This window comes from Falco naumanni, chromosome 2, assembly GCF_017639655.2.
Source record: "Falco naumanni isolate bFalNau1 chromosome 2, bFalNau1.pat, whole genome shotgun sequence".
Lineage (NCBI taxonomy): Eukaryota > Metazoa > Chordata > Aves > Falconiformes > Falconidae > Falco > Falco naumanni.
The window spans coordinates 35,569,152-35,587,819 of NC_054055.1; positions in this window are offsets into that span (position 1 = coordinate 35,569,152).

Here is an 18,668-nt window from a genome sequence, read left to right on the forward strand (position 1 = left end):
CTTGCAAGCCCCATGGATACAACAGCTTGAGAGAGAAGTCTTGTGAAAAATCCTGATGGAATGGAAAGTTGTAACTGAGAACATATTTATTTGTGAGGAGGAAAAGAAAAGTTTTTGTTTTTCTTGACAAAACCTGTGATTTTGGCTGGGGTGCATGTATGTGTAAAACAGGGAAATTCCCCATAAATAGTTTTTTTGGCAATGGAGGCATCCTGCCTATGTACAAATGCTAGGTCAGCTTGATAATGGGAATTTGCGATGCATACAAGTGTTCAGCTACAAAATACATTTTGAGGATATGGTTTAGTTCTCTGATGTGCTTTGCTTCCACTGTTGTAATTAAATCCATAGTTGGTAACAGGAAAAATTCTTGCACCTAATGTATAAATAACAATAGAGCTATATCAAACTTGAATGACTGCCAGTAAAGGCAAAGCATCACTGGACAAAGCAATATTTCAATTCTGCACTTCAAGAGAGGTAGCCAAGTGACAGATTACTTGGTAGAAAGTGGTTTTCGCCAGGTGAAACTTAAGGGGAAGTTTCCCACAAAGTTGAGATCAGAAGGGCTAACAGACAAAAACGACAGCCTGTGAAGGGACACAAGAAGTGGGGAGACATGTTTCATAGCAAAGGTGCCAAGGACAAAGTAATTTGGCTGTGGGAGTGGAGGTGTGAGTCAGAGAGACTACCTATGAAAAGAGAAAAGTGCAATTCTGAGCAGATGTGAAGCTGAACCCTCAAAGATCAGGACTGTTGTGGCAGAAAAATACACAGATATGGCGTTTCTTTTATCTGTAACTGTCTGACACACCCTTTTCCTTCAGGAAATCATGTTGATGGGAAATTTTCAACAAGTTCTGCCTGGTTAATTCAAGAGAGAGGAACACTGGCACCTTCTGTGCCTGTCATTATGCCCAGTCTTCTACCACTTTAGGCTGTGATGCCAGAGAAGTCTGCTCAGAAATATGTGAACTCGTTTTCTCTGTACATTTTGACTTTGAATATTGCATTTCGAATGACTTTACTGGAATACCTCTAAAAGAAATCTAAAAGAAATTACTCTCCCTATGACACACATATCATCTGCCCAGTTAAGGATACTATGCAAAAGATGCTTGTATATAGTATTCGCTCTTGCAAGTACTGCTCAGGCAGTTGTTGCTCTCCATAAACTATTTTGTATGCTCCTCCATTGCAGCAATATTATGTTCAGATAGTATGGTGCTGAGTGTCAGGTTTAAACGTACAAATAAGCAAATTAATAATCCTTGGTTATTATAAAATTCTGCCTTTAGTTCTCCACTGGGGGCGGGGGGGGGGGGGGGGGGGGAAGTTTCACAGAGTTCTTTACAGAGTAAAAAATGCCTGTATATTTTATGAGAAAACATTTTCCACTTTAAAAACATTAAAAAAATAAACACTTGCATTAAACCTGGCTTAAGGTTTATTACATATGACAGTCTTTAAAAGAGGAATATATCTGGAGGTTTTCATGACTTCATAAAAATACCTAAGTTACACATGCTGAAAGTGCTGCACGTTAGATACTCTTGTCTTGGAATGTAATTGCCTTAAAGGTATAAAGGAGGCTGAGACTAATAATTCCCCCAGCGTGTCTGTTCTCCATTTCTGTTCCACAGAGGAAGCTAGAAGGATGTGGTATCATCAAAGAAGCATGTGTTGGGAGAGGGAAGAGCTAATCCTTAAACAGTTGTGCCCTGCATCTCAACTAAGGAATGAAAACCTTGCTAAAGGATTTCCTGAAATCTTACATGCACTATATCCCTTAACCTATTAAATGCTATAATTGTTGCACTAAGATAAGAGATGCTTCCAAAATAATCCATGCTGGGTGGCCCTAGGTAACAAACTATTTATTAATATCCCAGACTTGTGCCATGCAGTGATAGTGATGGAAATTTGGCAAACCAGCTCTGCTTCTGTCAGATGAGGGAAACAGCCACTTCACTCAAGACTGGATGACAGATAGATGTAGAGATCATTGTACTAGGGAAATTTGAAGGGATGGCTTATGATTAGGATGGTGACTGAGAAAGATGACAAGAAAAAGAGAAGAGGGTATTGAGTATCTTCTCATCCAGACAGTTTTACAGACATAAATATGTCTGAAACCTCTTTCTCTTACGATCCATATTGACAATATGGATTGGCTGCAAAATATTGTTAATTTAGATTATTAACATTTGGCACCGGTTTTGAGTTTGTGCAAATTATTTGGGGTGGTGGACTGGTTTCAAAGAATCTCTGCAATCTTTTTTACACGGGCTGGTATGATTTTTCATACTGTGTAAATGGGAGAAGTGTGAGATGATAGAACTGAAATAACTTAAGTGGAAAGAGTAGAAAACTTGGGTGATAACTAGTATTTATTTTTGTGACTAGTTAAGTTCTTTGGAAAATATGCTCTTTAGTTGTCCTAAAATCCTGAAGTTGGCCAGACTCTTTTCAGTGGTGCCCAGAAACAGGGCAAGGGGCAACAGACACAAACTGTAACACAGGAGGTTCCATCTAAATATGAGAAAAAACTTGTTTACTTTGAGGGTGACAGAGCCCTGGAACAAGCTGCCCAGAGAGGTTGTGGAGAGTCCTTCTCTGCAGACACTCAAAACCCACCTGGATGTGATTCTGTGCAACATGTTCTAGGTGAACCTGCTTTAGCAAGGGGTTGGATTATTAGGGGTCCTCAAACTATGGCCCGCAAGCCGGATACGGCCCCCCAGGGTCCTCAATCCGGCCCCCAGTATTTACAGACCCCCCCGCCCTCCCCCCCCCGCCGGGGGTTGGGGGGGGAAACCAAGCAGCCGCAGATGACTGCCTGCCACTGCATCCATACGCCGGTCCCCTGGTTAAAAAGTTTGAAGACCCCTGGATTAGATGATCTCCAGAGGTCCCTACAACACCAACCATTCTGTGATTCTGTGAAAACTAGTCATAAATGTGGGTTAACAGTGAAAATCTGGCAGAATAATGCAGGAGGAAGAATAATGTGGGAGGTTTCATTCAGGAAACAACTTTTACTCAGCAGTATAGGGGAGTGCAGCATTTGCTCAAGTTCTGGGAAATTTGGGGCTGACTACTTCAGCTGTACTGAAACAATTTTCATTTCTCCTGGTCTACCCAGGGAAGGTCCCTCCTGTTAAGCTACCCAGGGCTAGGTAGTTCTCTGCTGTGGATAATGTCTCATTTTTATATCATCACCCAAGCATTCAAGTGCTGCAACTCTTAGGACAGAGGATGACTGTTCCATGTAGGAAACACTGTCAGTTGGTGATGGGGTTCTTCAGTGAAGACATAGAGCCTTGGATCATTTGCCTGTGATAAATTGGTCAGAATGTGGCCTTGAGCTTGTGTGCCCGGCTGGTTAGATAGCCCTGACCTATTCTGGTTTTGGGGAGACGTGCTATTGAGTGTCCTTCCTAGAGCTGTTCCACTTTATGAAGCAGACATTAAGATGGATGTTCTGCTAACAGCACATGGAGCAACGTTGCAAGTCATGCTCTCAACCCAAGCCTGATGCTTAAATCCAGGATTGCAAAATCCAGTGCCCTGTTCTACTAACAGGTAAGAGGGGAAATAATGTCACTAGTAAGTTTTGTGAATTTGTCTCTCTCGCTTCAGGAGGCATAGGGTTGTTTGCTTTTTTTTTTTTGTGTCCAAAACACTCTTATTCTTTGATGAGTGGAATATTTTCACAGTGGAATATAATACTATGCACTAAATAAATGTTTTCATTTAATTTTTTCTTCTTCTAGAGATGAAGAGCTGAAAGGCATTCTGAAGGGTCTGAAATGAGGCTTGCTTTCTTTTGTTTTCTTTGTTGGCTGACCTGAGAAATCAATTACACTGCCTCATTGTGGGGGATGCCCCAGCTCTGAGCAGTGAGGGGATATAGGCGAGAAGTCCCAGTGAAGAAAAGTCACTAGTACATATTAACTGCTGTGAAAATCCCACCATGCTTGAGGTCAATGGTGTTGTCACACTTCCTTTGTGAAACACTTCTTCACATGCTTTCTCTTCATGCTTCACTCTTGCCACTTGGACCTGTGCTGAGTTTTACCAAAAGAAACTAGATCAGAGGATCTAAATATTACAGACAATAACACACCGCTACACAAAAGCTTTATGAATGTCTTGGTGACAGGGCTGCTTGGCAGGGAAAGGGAGCAGAGGGTGGTGGCAAGGCAGGCAGGGGCAGCGTCCTCCCCTTCAAGGGCACTGTACCACTGTGCCCCAGCAAGACCAGCAGAGCAGTGACAGGGATGGAGGGTTGTCCAAGAGCCCAGTGATGACTAGAGAGGTTCTCAGTGACAAGGCAGGTCTGAGATCAAGCCAGTCTACGCAGGCACTTCAGGGCCACTGGTGTACTCAGAACCTTGAAACTTACAGCAGCTTTGTGTCATGGTAGACTGGGCTTGTGAACAAAGTTTATGACCATCAATACATTGAGCTGGGTCCCTAAGATGGCCAGTTTACAAAAACTGAAAATTGTGAATGAAGTTAGTGAAAGAAAACATTTAAATATAAAGATGTATATGAGAACTGCAGGTTTTTAGTGAATGCTTCCATAGATGTTCCTTTCCACCCCGCCAAATCAAGAAGTTCTGCCAGATAGAAAAAGACATCAATATATTTTAGGTATTTATCAAAATGAATGAGAAATAGAGAAGTTGATAAACACATATATAAATTAGCAAAGGAAACACTCAGACAAATGAAAAACTAAGTTAAGGGTGTTTGTGAAAGATCTAGATGTACAGCAGCAAAGAAATAAAAATAGTAACATTACTGATTATGATTCAAAAAAGTAGCCATATATGATCATAATTATTTTTCTTACTTACACAGTCCGGATGATGCATTAGTATCAGATAGTGAAAGACTATAGCTTAAACAGGAAAAGCCAGATGTTGTTAAATATTAAGTGTTTGGCCCTCATTTTGTACTCCACAATCCCCAGGTGGACACATGAGTTCCCTTCTCTGTGTGAGGGAAGCAAAGTGCCTTGGGCTGAAATCCAAACTTGCCCATGGACTGACTGAGTGGGAGAACACTGAGCAAAGAGAGATGAATGAACTCCTGCCCTTCCTCATGCTCATGCAGCAAAACCGCAGATTTCAGGGGATTATCCTGTGCTCGCTTTGCAGTGAACTGACCTGGAATCATGCAGCTGTAAAAACCTTGTTCTTGTGTTGGGAGGAAAAAAACCCAGCAACCCACAGTCAGAAGATGTACTATCTCCGGCAGTTTTCTACATAATAATGTAGTGGTTAGAGCACTCACTTTGGAGAAAGGGATTTTTTCAGAGCTCTCCTCAGCATGACAGAGTCCTACTCACACCTTCCATCATTCTGGAGTGTAATCTGAGCTGCCAATTATGATGAATTGCCTCCAATAATGTTTGTGAATTCACAATCAGTGACTAAACACCATTTAAACACAGCCTGGGTGTAAATGAAGAAGAAAGTAGTCCTAGAGCAGGTTAGAGCACAGAGCTCCCTCTGAATGCAGGTGAGCTACCTACCAGCTGGGTTACTGAGTTTATGTCTCATCTTGTTCCCTTTTCCTCTTGTCCACCTTCCATAAAGGTTTCATTTCTTTCTGAACTCTACAGGATGAAGAGATCCCACTCCTCAGGATACCTACCCAGCATTCTGACAAGTTTGTATTCTGGAGCTAGGACATTTTAAGGATGGCAGGAGATGTGGCCTTGACATTAATGAATAAATCTGTGCTGAATTCTTTGCCTGCATAAAATCCCCAGGGGGGTGTTTCCAAGCTGGTTGGAAGCAATGCCCATCCAGGTACTTAGGATTGCACCAGAGCACAGTGGAGAAGACAGCTGGAATGTGCTCCAGGAGTCAACAGTCTCCTTGCTCTCCATCCCAGTAATGGTGTGGGTCTCAGCAGAGATATGAGGGTGGTGTGAGCAGGCAACCAGCCTCTGAGATGAAGGGAAGACAAATCCTAATTTGCAGTTGCTTCTGTTGTGGCTGCACATGTAGCAAGTGGAATTCTTTGTCCCTCTCCTCTCTCCCCGTAGACTTGCCTGTTCCTCAGTGCTGGTGAGTGCAGACCTGACAGCCTCCTGGTGATGGTGGCAGGGCTGGAGGGGAGGTAGCAAGGACCTCTGGGGATGTGTGGGGAACAGCTGTGGCAGATAGCAGTAAAAGGGGGCTGTGGAAAGGGTGACGGTCCCCACAAGCTGGATGCAGTTGTTAGCTGAACTCCAGGTACCTGGTAAATGTAAATGGCCAATTTTGGTTGTTTTTCTGACTGCAGTTTTCATGTAGACACTTTGGATGTGCTTAAGCCATTATATGTGCCCAGCCCATAATGAAATGTTTTCTGTTCTTCCAGTAACTAAGAATGGGGTACAGGGGGGGATGAGCATGAACGACTTAGAACAACCTCAAGGTTCTTGGTATGGCCACAGATGGGGAGAAAGAAAGATGAATTAGAGCCACCATTTGCTAGACTGCTTCTCCTATCATCTGGGTTTTTTTGTGTGCTAGTTCCAGCTAGCTTCAAACATTCAAGGACCCCATGACCACTGAGTTTTTTTGTAGTAAATACTCTTACCTAGTGACCACATTCACCTGGGCCGGGCTTGGTGTCTCCTGTAGACAACATGAGGACTCTGGCATAGCTCAATTTAGCTTGGGGAGGATGATGCAGGTTTTTTTTTTATTTAGGCCACACTGGAATTAGGAAGCATAGCGCTATCTGCTCTTGGTGAAGCAGCACGCAGTGGATCCCATGGCACACATCCAAGGAGTCAGACATGACTCACCTTCCTATACAAATACTTCATTATACATTGTGTCATGTGGTCTCCTAATGACATTCTCTCATGCCTCTACCATGTAATTGGCCCATTACTTTAGCCCTGTGCTCAGCATGCACTCAGATGCCAGTCATTACCAGTACCATGTGTTCAGTTTGAACTATATATCTTTGAGTGCTATATTTGGTTGTTTTCTGGTCCCTATGCACTATTTATGCAATACCACATATGTTTTGTGGAGCCCTCTGATGAAATGCAGACGTACTTCTTGTTAGGCTATTTTCTAGCTGCTAATCAGTAGCAGTTCTCAGATGCCTGTTGGTGGAAGTTACAATAATCGGGCTTCCTGGTTTTTGGGTCTGTATGGTCTATGACTTCAATGATGCTGGCCCTTGGCCTGCTGAGGGAATCTAGGCCCGTGAATGAAAAATAGGGTGAGGCTGCAACAGATAGTTTGATGATTGTAATCTTTAATAAGGGTTTTATGAATTGACTAGTGCTTCACGAGCATACAGTAAGTGTTCTAATGAATCGAAACCAAATATTTACGGGAGATGAGCAATTAGATGTGAGCAAATAGAAAAAACTATTAAACCATCTGGATGGTTCAAAGAATTGGTAATTTTCAGATAAAACATTGAAGGGTTAAGGACACCAGGTAAAATCTGACCCTTGTTAATGGTGATTAGATATTACTACCACCTGATTGCTACCTGGGAGACAGGTGAAATGACTCAGGGATTGCTTTTGTGCTTATGGCTAAATTTGAAGAAAAGATTTTCACATTCTTGTCATCTTTCCCATAGGTCCCCAGCAGAAAGAAGAAATTTTAGATTATTTTTTTTCTGCAGCAGTGTCCTTTCGAATTTAAGTTGGGATGTGTTAGATGTGGGAAAGCTTGTGTTTCTATAACAAATTATATGTGTATTCTAACAATTAAAAGAGAAGTGGAGATTCCAAAATGGATGATTTTAAGGCAAAGGGGGAAAATCTCATGAAAAAGATTGGAAATCCACAAGAATGTTTTATATGGAGCATAGACAGACATGGAAGGTTAAAAAAAAGAATAGACCACTAACTGAAACCTGCTTATAAGAAATCTTTGGCAGCAGAAGAAAATTACTTGAAATATTTGAACCCTCAGCAATTAAGAAACCAAGTCCTCAAACAAGTAAGAAACTGAAGGAAGCAGGAATTACACAATCAAGTTTTGTCTGAATTAGAAAGAAATTAAATTAAAGTGGCTGGAGGTTGACTCTCACTTTGCATAAAGTGATGTTTACCATTGTCACAGCTGAGAACAAATTTCAGTCAGACAGCTGCATTTGGCTACAGTCAGGCTAACAAGCTGTTAATATATCTTACAGCTAAAAAGCTGCTTATGTGACCCAGTACTACATTTAGCAGGAAGTTACTTTAGTCAAGAGCATCTGAACGTTTCAGAGTGGTGTTATTCTCTCCTCCTTTTGAAACAGCTACTGATTCAGCAGGGTTGTGATTAAGGAAATGAGGAAGGTAACATTGGGGTGCTGGAGTCTACTTTGGTTCCTTGCCCTGTGAAAAGAGCAGTGAGTTTCTGCCTCCAGCTTCTGCTACACAATGAGGTTGCTTGTGTTGTTAAATACATCAAGGAGAAAGAGATGGGTGCTAAGCTGCTTGGAGCAGAGCCTTTGTGCTGTATGCAGCAGTGTAGCACCACGTACTATTTTAGTTTCCTTATGGACTAGGATGTGCTTAGGTCATAGAATCATCAAATCATTTAGGCTGGAAAAGACCTTTGAGATCAAGTCCAACCATTAACCCAGCATTGCCAAGTCCATCACTAAACCATGCCGCTAAGCACCACATCTACATGTTTTTTTAAACACCTTCAGGGATGGTGATGCCCAGTCCCTGTGCAGCTTGTTCTGATGCTAGACCACCGTTTTTGTGCAGAAATTTTTCCTAATATCCAATCTAAACCTCCTCTGGTGTAACTTGAGGCTGTTTCCTCTTCTCCTATCTCTTGTTATCTGGGAGAAGAGACCGACACCCACCTGCCTATAGCCTCCTTTCAGGTGGCTGTAGAGAGCGATAAGGTCTCCTCTTCAGACTAAACAACCCCACTTCCCTCAGCTGCTCCTCATAGCACTTATTCTCTAAACCCTTCACCAGCTCCGTTGCCCTTCTCTGGACATACTCCAGCACCTCTACATCCTTCTTGAAGTGAGTGGCCCAAAACTGAACACAGCATTTGAGGTGCGGCCTCACTAGTGCCAGTACAGGGGAGTGATCACTTCCTTAGTCCTGTTGGCCACACTGTTCCTGATACAAGCCAGGATGCTGTTGACCCTCCTGGCCACCTGGGCACACTGCTGGCTTCTATTCATCCAGCTGTCGACCATCACCCCCAGGTCCTTTTCTACCAGGCAGCTTCCCAGCCACTCTGCCCCAAGCCTGTAGCGTTGTGTGGGGTTGTTGTGACCCAAGTGCATGACCTGGCACTTGTCCTTGTGGAACCTCATACAACTGGCCTTGGCTCATCAGTTCAGCCTGTTCAGATCCCTCTGCAGGGCATTCCTACCCTCAAGCAGCTCAACATTCCCCCTCCCCAGCTTGGTGTCATCTGCCAACTTACTGTGGGTGCACTCGATCCCCTTGTCCAGTTCATCAATAAAGATATTAAACAGGACTGGGATCCTTCATTGGGATTGACCTTGGATCTGGTTTTATCTTACAGCCCTATGTGCTAGGCACCAGCAGAGGACACAGAGAGAACTGTATGCCCAAGAAGAGACTGAAGAAGCCAGAAAACGTGGTGAGGAACTGCCTGAGTGAGCCATGTGGGGCTGCCTCCTGCTGGAAGAACACCAATTTTCACTCCATCACGTAGTGGTAAGACACTTTCTGTATTTAAGTGCCTTGTGCACAGTAGCCTTTCTTGGAAAAGCAAGCAGCAGTCTGACATGTGACAGTTAACCATCTGAAGGCAGTTTCTGCTTGATTGGGAAGGTCTTCAACCCAAGTTTCCCACCCCTCTGATGAATGCTATAACCAGGAGTCTGCAGGTACCAGCAGGTTAGTGTCTCCTCTTGAAGCTGTTCTCTTTGATACAGGCTATTTAAGTATTCGTTGGAGCAGAGACTGTATCAGAGCAGGTCTCCCAGGTGAGTCTTCTAACCACCAAACTACAACATTTCTTTCCCTCTCTCTCTGGCCTAATGAATATTTAAGATATGATAGTGATGACAGCCATAGAAAAGCCCATGAGAAAATTAATTCTGTCTTCATAGAGGATTTGAATAGTGTGCCGTAAATAAAGCATTTGGACCACATACTGAATGTGGAGGATAAAAGAAAGTGTTGAATAGCTTACTCATTAAGTGAGCACCATCCAGCAGGAGTACAGAATGAGGCAAGAACTGTGTGGAAAAAATAGTATGTCATCAAGTAATTAAAGACTGTGGCACAATGCATATGTATAAGGGGCTGAATTGATGTTTTCAGGAAATCTTAATTTTGGCATTTACTAGCACTGGAGTGCTTGACTTTGCAATCTGAACAATATTCTTTTAGTGTCTCTTTTTGTGTAGATATGCTTGACATAAAAAGGAACTGAGGGAGCCTCACAAAGCCTTAAAAAGCCTATTCCTTTTTCCCTCTACCACAATTGCCTCTGAATAAGAAATTATGGTAGCTGGCTGAGAATCATAGTCAAAGAGTGAAAACTTAGTGTAGTTGATAATTATTAACATTGCATTTCCTCTGTAGGAATTATTTTCCTCATTTTCATTCCAAGCATTCTCTGCTTCATAACTTTTCAGACTAACATGTAATGAATGCTACCAACAGGAGGTTTTTACAAAAATCTCTACCACTACAGCCAAAGTTAAAAAGGGAGGGGGCAGGGACATTTAAAGGGTAAGGTTTCAAAGAGGCAGTTAGAATAGATGGCTAAATAATAAAAAGTAATGAAGATGGCAAATTTTGCCTGCTGTTCTGATGATGAATCTGCCCATGAGCAGATTGGAATATTTTAAAAACATATTCGTTATTCAAAATCATTTGTCAAGGGTCAAATTCTTTCCTGGTTACTCATATTGAAGCAAGAAAAACCTGTCTGTGGAACAAGCTGCTGCTGTGTGTGAATAGACGTGAGGAAATCTGTTCCCAATTAATTTATGGAAATAATTCTCCATTTCATAAGCAACTCCTTGTGTGTGTTTGTTATTCAGAATGTGAATGGCTTTGAGCTTGTAAGTAATGTGGCATGTTACAATGTGTCACAACACATTGAACTGGGTTTCTTGTACAAATATTTGGCTATATTCTGCTATAATTTTATTTCTGTGATTGTTTTCTGATATTCATAGATAGTTGTCCTTCTCAACAGTTTTCCTCCTTCCGCCGGAAACATTTTCCTTCAAATAATCAGAGAAAGTAAACACAATAAGAGCTGAAGTGAATTCATGTTACCATCTACAAGAACATGTGTGATTTGCGGTGGGGGGGGGCGGCAGTATTTTCCTAGTACCAGTGATTAATGACTGAGGAAAGGATTATGTTTAGTAAAACACATGAGAATACTCAGACAAGAAAACACACACACAATATTCCTAAATTCTCTAATGGTTTTATAGTGAAAAGTTAATGGACATATAAAAACTGTGTCTTGTAGATAGCTAAAGCAAATATTACGCTGTATAAGACACTTCTTATATTGATTTGTTGGAAGCCTTTTATATTTTGGTAGGTTGCCAAAGAGTCATTGTGGCACAATATTTCTCTTTGTCTGTAATATACATTTATTTGCACTTCGGCAAAAATACTTTTAAATGTGACATTTGGGTGAATTGAGACACCCAACCAAATCTCATTAAGAATTCTTGCTGTCCTGTAGGACAGATTTGTAGGACTCCTGTAGGAGTTCTGAGAGACTTCAGAGACTCTTTGAAGTGCAAGAACAACAGAGGCTAAAACTGGTTGTTTTATGTCACTCATACCAAAATGACTAACTCTGGAAGAGCAGAGATGTGTTCGCAGCCTGTGCAAAGCACAGAGCCTACAAGAACCTGTAGACATACTTTATTTATTAGTTGAGGACTAAGTTTCTCCCCATTTCTTTCAAGACTGACTTGTAAAGGGGGTTGCCACTCAGCCATAACTAGAAGGGAGTTGGTGGGACCTAGTTACAGGTCAGTTTGGGTTTAGCAGTCACACTGGCTACATGAGGACGTTTTGCTGGTTGAAGAGTAGAACAGGTTTTAGTAATTTTGGAATTTCAGGCCACATCATGCAACATGCTTGGGTTTACCACTAACAGGGTACAAGGCAGTGAAGCCCTTTGCTGCCAGACCTGTCAGGGCAGGCTCAGAGGTGTGGATTTCGGATGCTTTTGACCTGTACATCAGGATAGCAACAGTGACAATCCTACTGACTGCATCTGCAGGTGGTTATTCCAGGCTCTTCAGGCCAGTGTGCACTGCACTTGGGAACTAATATGGATTTCTAAAACACAATATATTCACATTTAGCCTCTGAAATAACATACTGTAAGCATCTTTTAGGGATTTATTTACCATGATTGTGTCTTTGTGATGGAAAGCTATTTATACAAATATGTTAGCTAACGTCTTAAGCTTGGCACTGCTGAAGACGTAGACTGGGCATCTGAAAGTTTCTTTTTTGTTCAGTTTTGGACTCAGCTGGTTTAATTTAGAGTACTCTCTGAGTCAAGCAGGTTACTGTTGTGTTTTAACTGGGAATAAAGATGCTGATTTTTCAGCCAAGAGGGCCATTTATGACTCTGGCCACCTTGCTATAGAAAGACAGCCAGAGGTCAATCCATGGTCCAAGATTTGTGTGGCACAAAGCGGCTTATGTTCACATGGGGTGAGGGTTAGCCCTGCTCTAGCAGATTTGTTTTTGAGATAGCCCAAACTAAGCCAGGCTGGTCTGAAAAGCCAGGGTTCCCCACGCACTCTTGCTTCCTGATCCTTTAGTGCCAGTGGTGTGGATGTGCCTATTTCAGGACCTAAAAGGTGAAAGACAATAGTGTACATTAACACCCGTGGATTCACTTGAAAAGACTGAGTCAGGCAGTAGGTTTTGAGTGTTGCCTCTCACCTCTTTTTCATCCCTGCCTTGCATAAACAGGGTTCAAGAAAGGGGCCTGTTATTTTTGTGTTCATGATGCGTATAGATAAGCACTTCAATTTCGAGTCACAGATACCCTGAATAAATTAATGAACTGCAGTGGGAAATGAAGAATATTCTTCTTTATTGTAATGACTAGTTCCAGTAGAAACTGAAACTTACTTTTATTCAGAGAGTAGGTCAAGTAAAAGCAAAGAAAAATCAGTTTTCTCCTACAATAATGGCAGCCGTAACAAAGGGAGAATGTCTTTGATGTGAAAAGATATCTCAGGATCACAGAGTGAGGTTGGAGGGGACCTCTAGAGGTCATTGGGTCCAACCCCCCTGCTCAAGCAGGACCATCCTAGAGCCAGTTGCCCAGGCCTATGTTCAGACAGCTTTCGTATACCTCCACAAAGGGAGACTCCACAATCTACCTGGGCAGCCCATGCCAATGCTGTCACCTTCACAGTGAAAAAATGTTTCCTGATGTTTAGGAGAACCCTCCTGTGTTTCAATTTGTGTCCTTTGACTCTTGTTATGTCACTGGGAACCACTGAAATGAATCTGGCTTCATCCTCTTTGCGCCCTCTCTTCAGACATCTATATTCCTTGATAAGATCCCCCTGAGCCTTCTCTTCTCCAGTCCAAACAGCCCCATCTCTCTCAGCCTCTCCTCATACATGAGGTGCTGCAGTCCCTTAATCATCCTTGTGGCCCATCACTGGACTCTCCTTACCAGTGTGTCCATGTCTTTCTTGTACTGAGGAGCCCAGAACTGGACATGGTGCTTCAGGTGTGGCTTCCTTAGTTCTGAGTAGAGGGGATCACCTCCCTCCACCTGCTGGCAATACTTGTAATCTGTGTAATGCAGCCCAGGAAGTCATTAGCATTCTTTGTGCCAAGAGCACGTTTCTGGCTGATGCTCAACTTGGTGTCCACAAGGACTACCAGGACCTTTTCTGCAAATCTGCTTTCCACCTGAGTGGCTCCCAGGATGTATTTGTGCCTGGAGTTGTTCCTCCCCAGATGCAGGAATTTGCACTTCTTGTTGAACTTCATGAGGTTCCTATCAGACCATTTCTCCAGCCTGTTGAGGTCCCTCTGGATGGCAGCATGACCTTCTGGCATATTAGCCACTCAGGTTTTGTGTCAACAAGAAACTTGCTGAGGGTACACTTGCTGCCTCATCATTCCCATCACTGATGAAGATGTTGAACAGGATTGGAGCCAGTACTGACCCCTGGGGTACACAGCTAGATGGCTAGACTGACTGGACTTTGTATCACTGATCACCACCCTCTGGGCCTGGCCATTCAGCAACTTTTCAACCCACATTATTTATTCAGCCCATACTTCATTGACTTCTTTATGAGTATCTCATGGGAGACGTTGAAAGTCTTCCTGAAGTCCAGGTAGACAATATCCACTGCTCTTCCCTCATCTACCAGGCCAATCATTTCATCATAGAAGGTTATCAGGTTGGCCAAACGTAACTTCCCCTTGGTCAATACATGCTGACTACTCCTGATGATTTTCTTGTCCTTAATGTGCCTGGAAATCATTTCCAGGATTAGCTGCTCCATCACCTTCCCAGGGATCAAGGTGATGGGCCTGTAGTTCCCTGGGTCCCCCCTCTTGCCCTTATTGAAGACAAGAGTGATGTTTGCTTTCCTTCATTCCTCAAGCACCTCTCACAATTGCCATGGTCATTCAAAAGTAGCTGAGAGTGACCTCATGATGACATTAGCCAGATCCCTCAGCACTTGTAGGAGGATCCCATCAGGGCCTGTGGACTTATGTTTGTCCAGTCTGCTTAGGTATTTTCCAACTTGATCCTCTTTCACTGAGGATATCTCTTCGTTGTTCCAGCCTTTCCCCCTGGTCTCTGGGATTCCTGAGGGCTGGTCTTGCTAGTAAAGACTGAAGCAAAGGCAGCATTCAGTACCTTGGTCTCCTCCATGTCCTGTGCCACTAGGGCCCCAGCCCCATTCACCAGTAGGCCCACAATTCCCCTGGTCTTTTTGCTACTTATGCACTTACAGAAGCCCTTCTTGTTGCCTTTGACATCCCTGGCCAGATTCAATTACAAATTACAAAGCCTGAAGCTGGGCTTTGGCTTTCCTAACTTCATCTCTGCATGCTCAGAGAGTGCCTCTGTATTTCTTTCTGGTTACCTGTCTCTGCTTCCACCTTATATATACTAAATTTTTGTGTCTGAGTTGTGCCAGGAGTTCCCTGGTCATCCACACAGGACTTGTTGGGACAGACTGCTCTTGATATCGGGGGAGGCAATTTCTGAATATCCATTGGCTTTCTTGGATTCTTTTTCCCTCCAGAGCCTTATCCCATGGGAGCCTTTTAAGCAGATCCCTGAACATTCTTTGCTAGTAGTACCCATGCAGGGACTAACGTTTTTTCTAAATCATGTCTTTTATACTAAATATGAGGATGTTCAAAGATGCCAGCCTGCCTCTGGTAGGACAAAAGTGGAATATTTTGTGCTAGTTGCTGAACTGCCACTCACCACAGTATTTCCCAGCTTCCCTTGCTCTAAAAACTGATGTCCCAGAAGTAAATATTTCTCTAATACAGACTGATTTGCTACATCTGCATCTGTAAATTGAACAGAGAGGTGATCATCCTTTGGCTCTGCAAATATAACAATTCACACCCATGCAGCTAGAATTATCCCCCAAATCAGGCTGGCTGTGCCCAGCTATCTGTTGGGAATGGCCTCAGAGTGGTGCTAATTTCTTAATAGTGCTGTGAAAGGAAAGCTGCTCTGAGCCAAAAGTCTGCCAGAGAAACTGCTTGCAATTTAATATGCTTGGGCCCGTGCCCTGGTCCTCTATCTTTTACTGGTATTGATGTATCCACATAGTCTGAGCAGTTGCCTTCTCCAGGGAAGAGCTGCATGTAATTTGCTGCTACATTAATTTATTTTTTGCCTCTGGCTTTACAAAAGCACCTAGAACTTTCAACATGGCAGAGCAGCTAGCCAGCCCAGCCAGCCATCATTTGAAACCTTGGTGTCCCGCTGCCCCTAGGTCTGTAGAGCCAGAATTGGTCTGGGAATAGAGATTGATGATATTTTTTAATAGAACAAGAACAACTGTACTTAATTTTTAATTTATAAAAGAATTGACTGTTTGCTCAAGAAAGGATTTGAAGCCTTTTGTGCTTTTTTAAAGATCTTTTATTTTATTTTAGATAAAGGCAAGCCAAGTTGTTGTTCTTAAGCACAGTAGTTTTACAAGCAAGCTCTCTCAGGAATGAAGAGTTACTCCCCAGTGCTTAAGCATTATTCTGTATAATTATGGATACTTTTTCCTTCCAAAAATATTTTTTTTTTGAGAAGCTGACATTTCAAAGGCTTTCAATTCTGTGTGTCACTATCAAATAATCTTTTTTGTACTTGGCTGTTTATTATTGGATTGCAACAACGATAAAGCTCTAGGGGTTTTGTCTCCTTTGGTATGTTAATTAGCTATTTTCTCTTTGATCTTTTTCTTACTGAAAAGAGTGAAAAGCTATCTCGGTAGGGAATCTTACTGATGTACATTCATCCCCTCATCTCCATAATCTGAGGATCAGAGGGAGACAACAAATTTCACTGCTGAGTGAGGTTGCTATAGGCCTTAGTTATAATGTACTTGGTTTCTAAATAATCCCACCACCATTTATATTTGGAATATTGAAGAGGAACCTCTGAGAAAAATAAATGCAAAAATAATTAATTTTAAACTGTGAACTACCTTCATTAATTGAACTTTTTCTTGAAGTTTTAAGCTCATACATATGCCACAAGCTCTTTCTTTCTTGTATGCCTCTACACATTTTTCCTTCCCCCCCCTCCCCCCTTTTTTTTACTGTTAGCTTTTGATACATTTTCAGTTCTCACAGGAAAAAAATATAGGCTAGGTACAGAGTAACTATTGAGTGAACTTTTAAAATATTAAATGTTAGAATAGCTTTCCTATGGAAATGATGAAAGTCCTGTAGCTTTTGAAAGTGATGGGGCAGGACTGTGGACTGGTAGGGAATAAACACACATATACACAAGACACATTATGTGTATGTATTTCTGTCTCTCAAAACCCTCAATCAAAAGCTGTCACCCTCATATACCATTTCTTGAAAAAAATGGAAAAAAAGCATTTCTGTGAGAGGCAGAGGCAGACAGAAATGCTTGATGGGGCAGTCCAGCAGTGGCAGAAGTGTAGGCAAGAGTTTCTACAACAGACTTTCCAAACAGAGTTTCTTTAAGTGAGTTTGTTCATCTCCACAGGAGACAATGCACGAGGCAACCTTGCCATTGAGATTTTTGTGTTCTGCAGTGTGGGATGCAATCAGATCATAATATTCCCAGCGGAGATATCTACATTTGAACTGGTCATGTAGACTGCCTTGGCAGCCAGGGGAGGAAAGCTGGCACTTACAGAGCAAGAATGATGCCATCTTACAGGAGATATTTAATATAGGTCAGGTGAACTGTACCCTCATGGTATCCATTTCTCTCCAGTGGCCGGTTTCTGTCTGTATCAAATTGATATTGGTGTTTTCTCAGATGGGATGGGACAAATTCTTCCTCTCCCATGTTACCTTGCCTGTGGAAGAGTGCAGAGGATCTAAGGTACTCCTGCCAGTGTACAACCATTGCTGCTGTTGCAGCGCATCATAGTAATGGCTCACCTGTGTGCATGTGTGGGAGGAGGTGCCAGGCTGTTCACATCGTTTAGATGCATCACCTGTTGAGGGTTATAAAACAGTATTGGCATTCTGCTGGTAAGAACCCTGGGGTTGGAAACCACCCCGTTAACTTGCAACAAGTTCAATGGGGTTGTTAAAATATCAGTGGCTAATGCAGTCTGAGGTGCCCAAAGGAATCTCAGGCAGCCATATGTAGATGACTGCATGCATAACTTATGAAAGGCACATGTTCTTCTGGAGCAGCTGGAGGTCTTGTGGCATCTTTTATGGCATTTAGGGAGCCAGATGCTACTCTAAGACTGGGATTTAATGCCACATTCAGACACTGAAATTTATGTCTGCAAGCGAGGTGTCTAAGCTTCCATTACAGTTGATGAAGTTCTTGTCTGTGCAGTAGAGTCTAGACAGCTGTCCTGGTTTCAGCTGGGATAGAGTTAATTGTCTTAGTAGCTGGTGCAGTGCTGTGTTTTGGATTTGGTGTGAGGGCCATGTTGATAGCACACTGATGTTTTTAGTTGTTTCTGGGTCATTTTTGTACTAAGGCAAGGACTTTTCAGTTTCTCAGGCCTTGCCAACAAGAAGGCAAGAGAGTCATGAGAAACTGGGAGGGGACACAGCCAGGACAGGTGACCTGAACTAGCCAAAGCAATATCCCATACCACAGAACATCATGCTGAGTATATAAACTAGGGGGAGTTGGATGGGCCTGTGGATTGCTGCTTGAGGACTGGCTGGGCATCAGTCAGCAGGTGGTGAGCAATTGTATTGTGCATCACTTTTTTTTTTTTTTTTTTCTCCCTTTGGATTTTATTCCTCTCCCCCTCTCCCTCCTTTTAATTATAATTATTATTACTGTTTTGGTTTTTTTCCTCTTATTTTAATTATTAGGTTGTTCTTATCTGAACCCTCAAGTTTTACATTCCTTTCCAATTCTCCTCCCCATCCCTCTGGCAGGGGGAGTGAGCGAATAGCTGTGTGGTGCTTAGTTTCTGGCTGGGGTTAAACCACAACAAGAGCTAACAGTCTTGTTCTA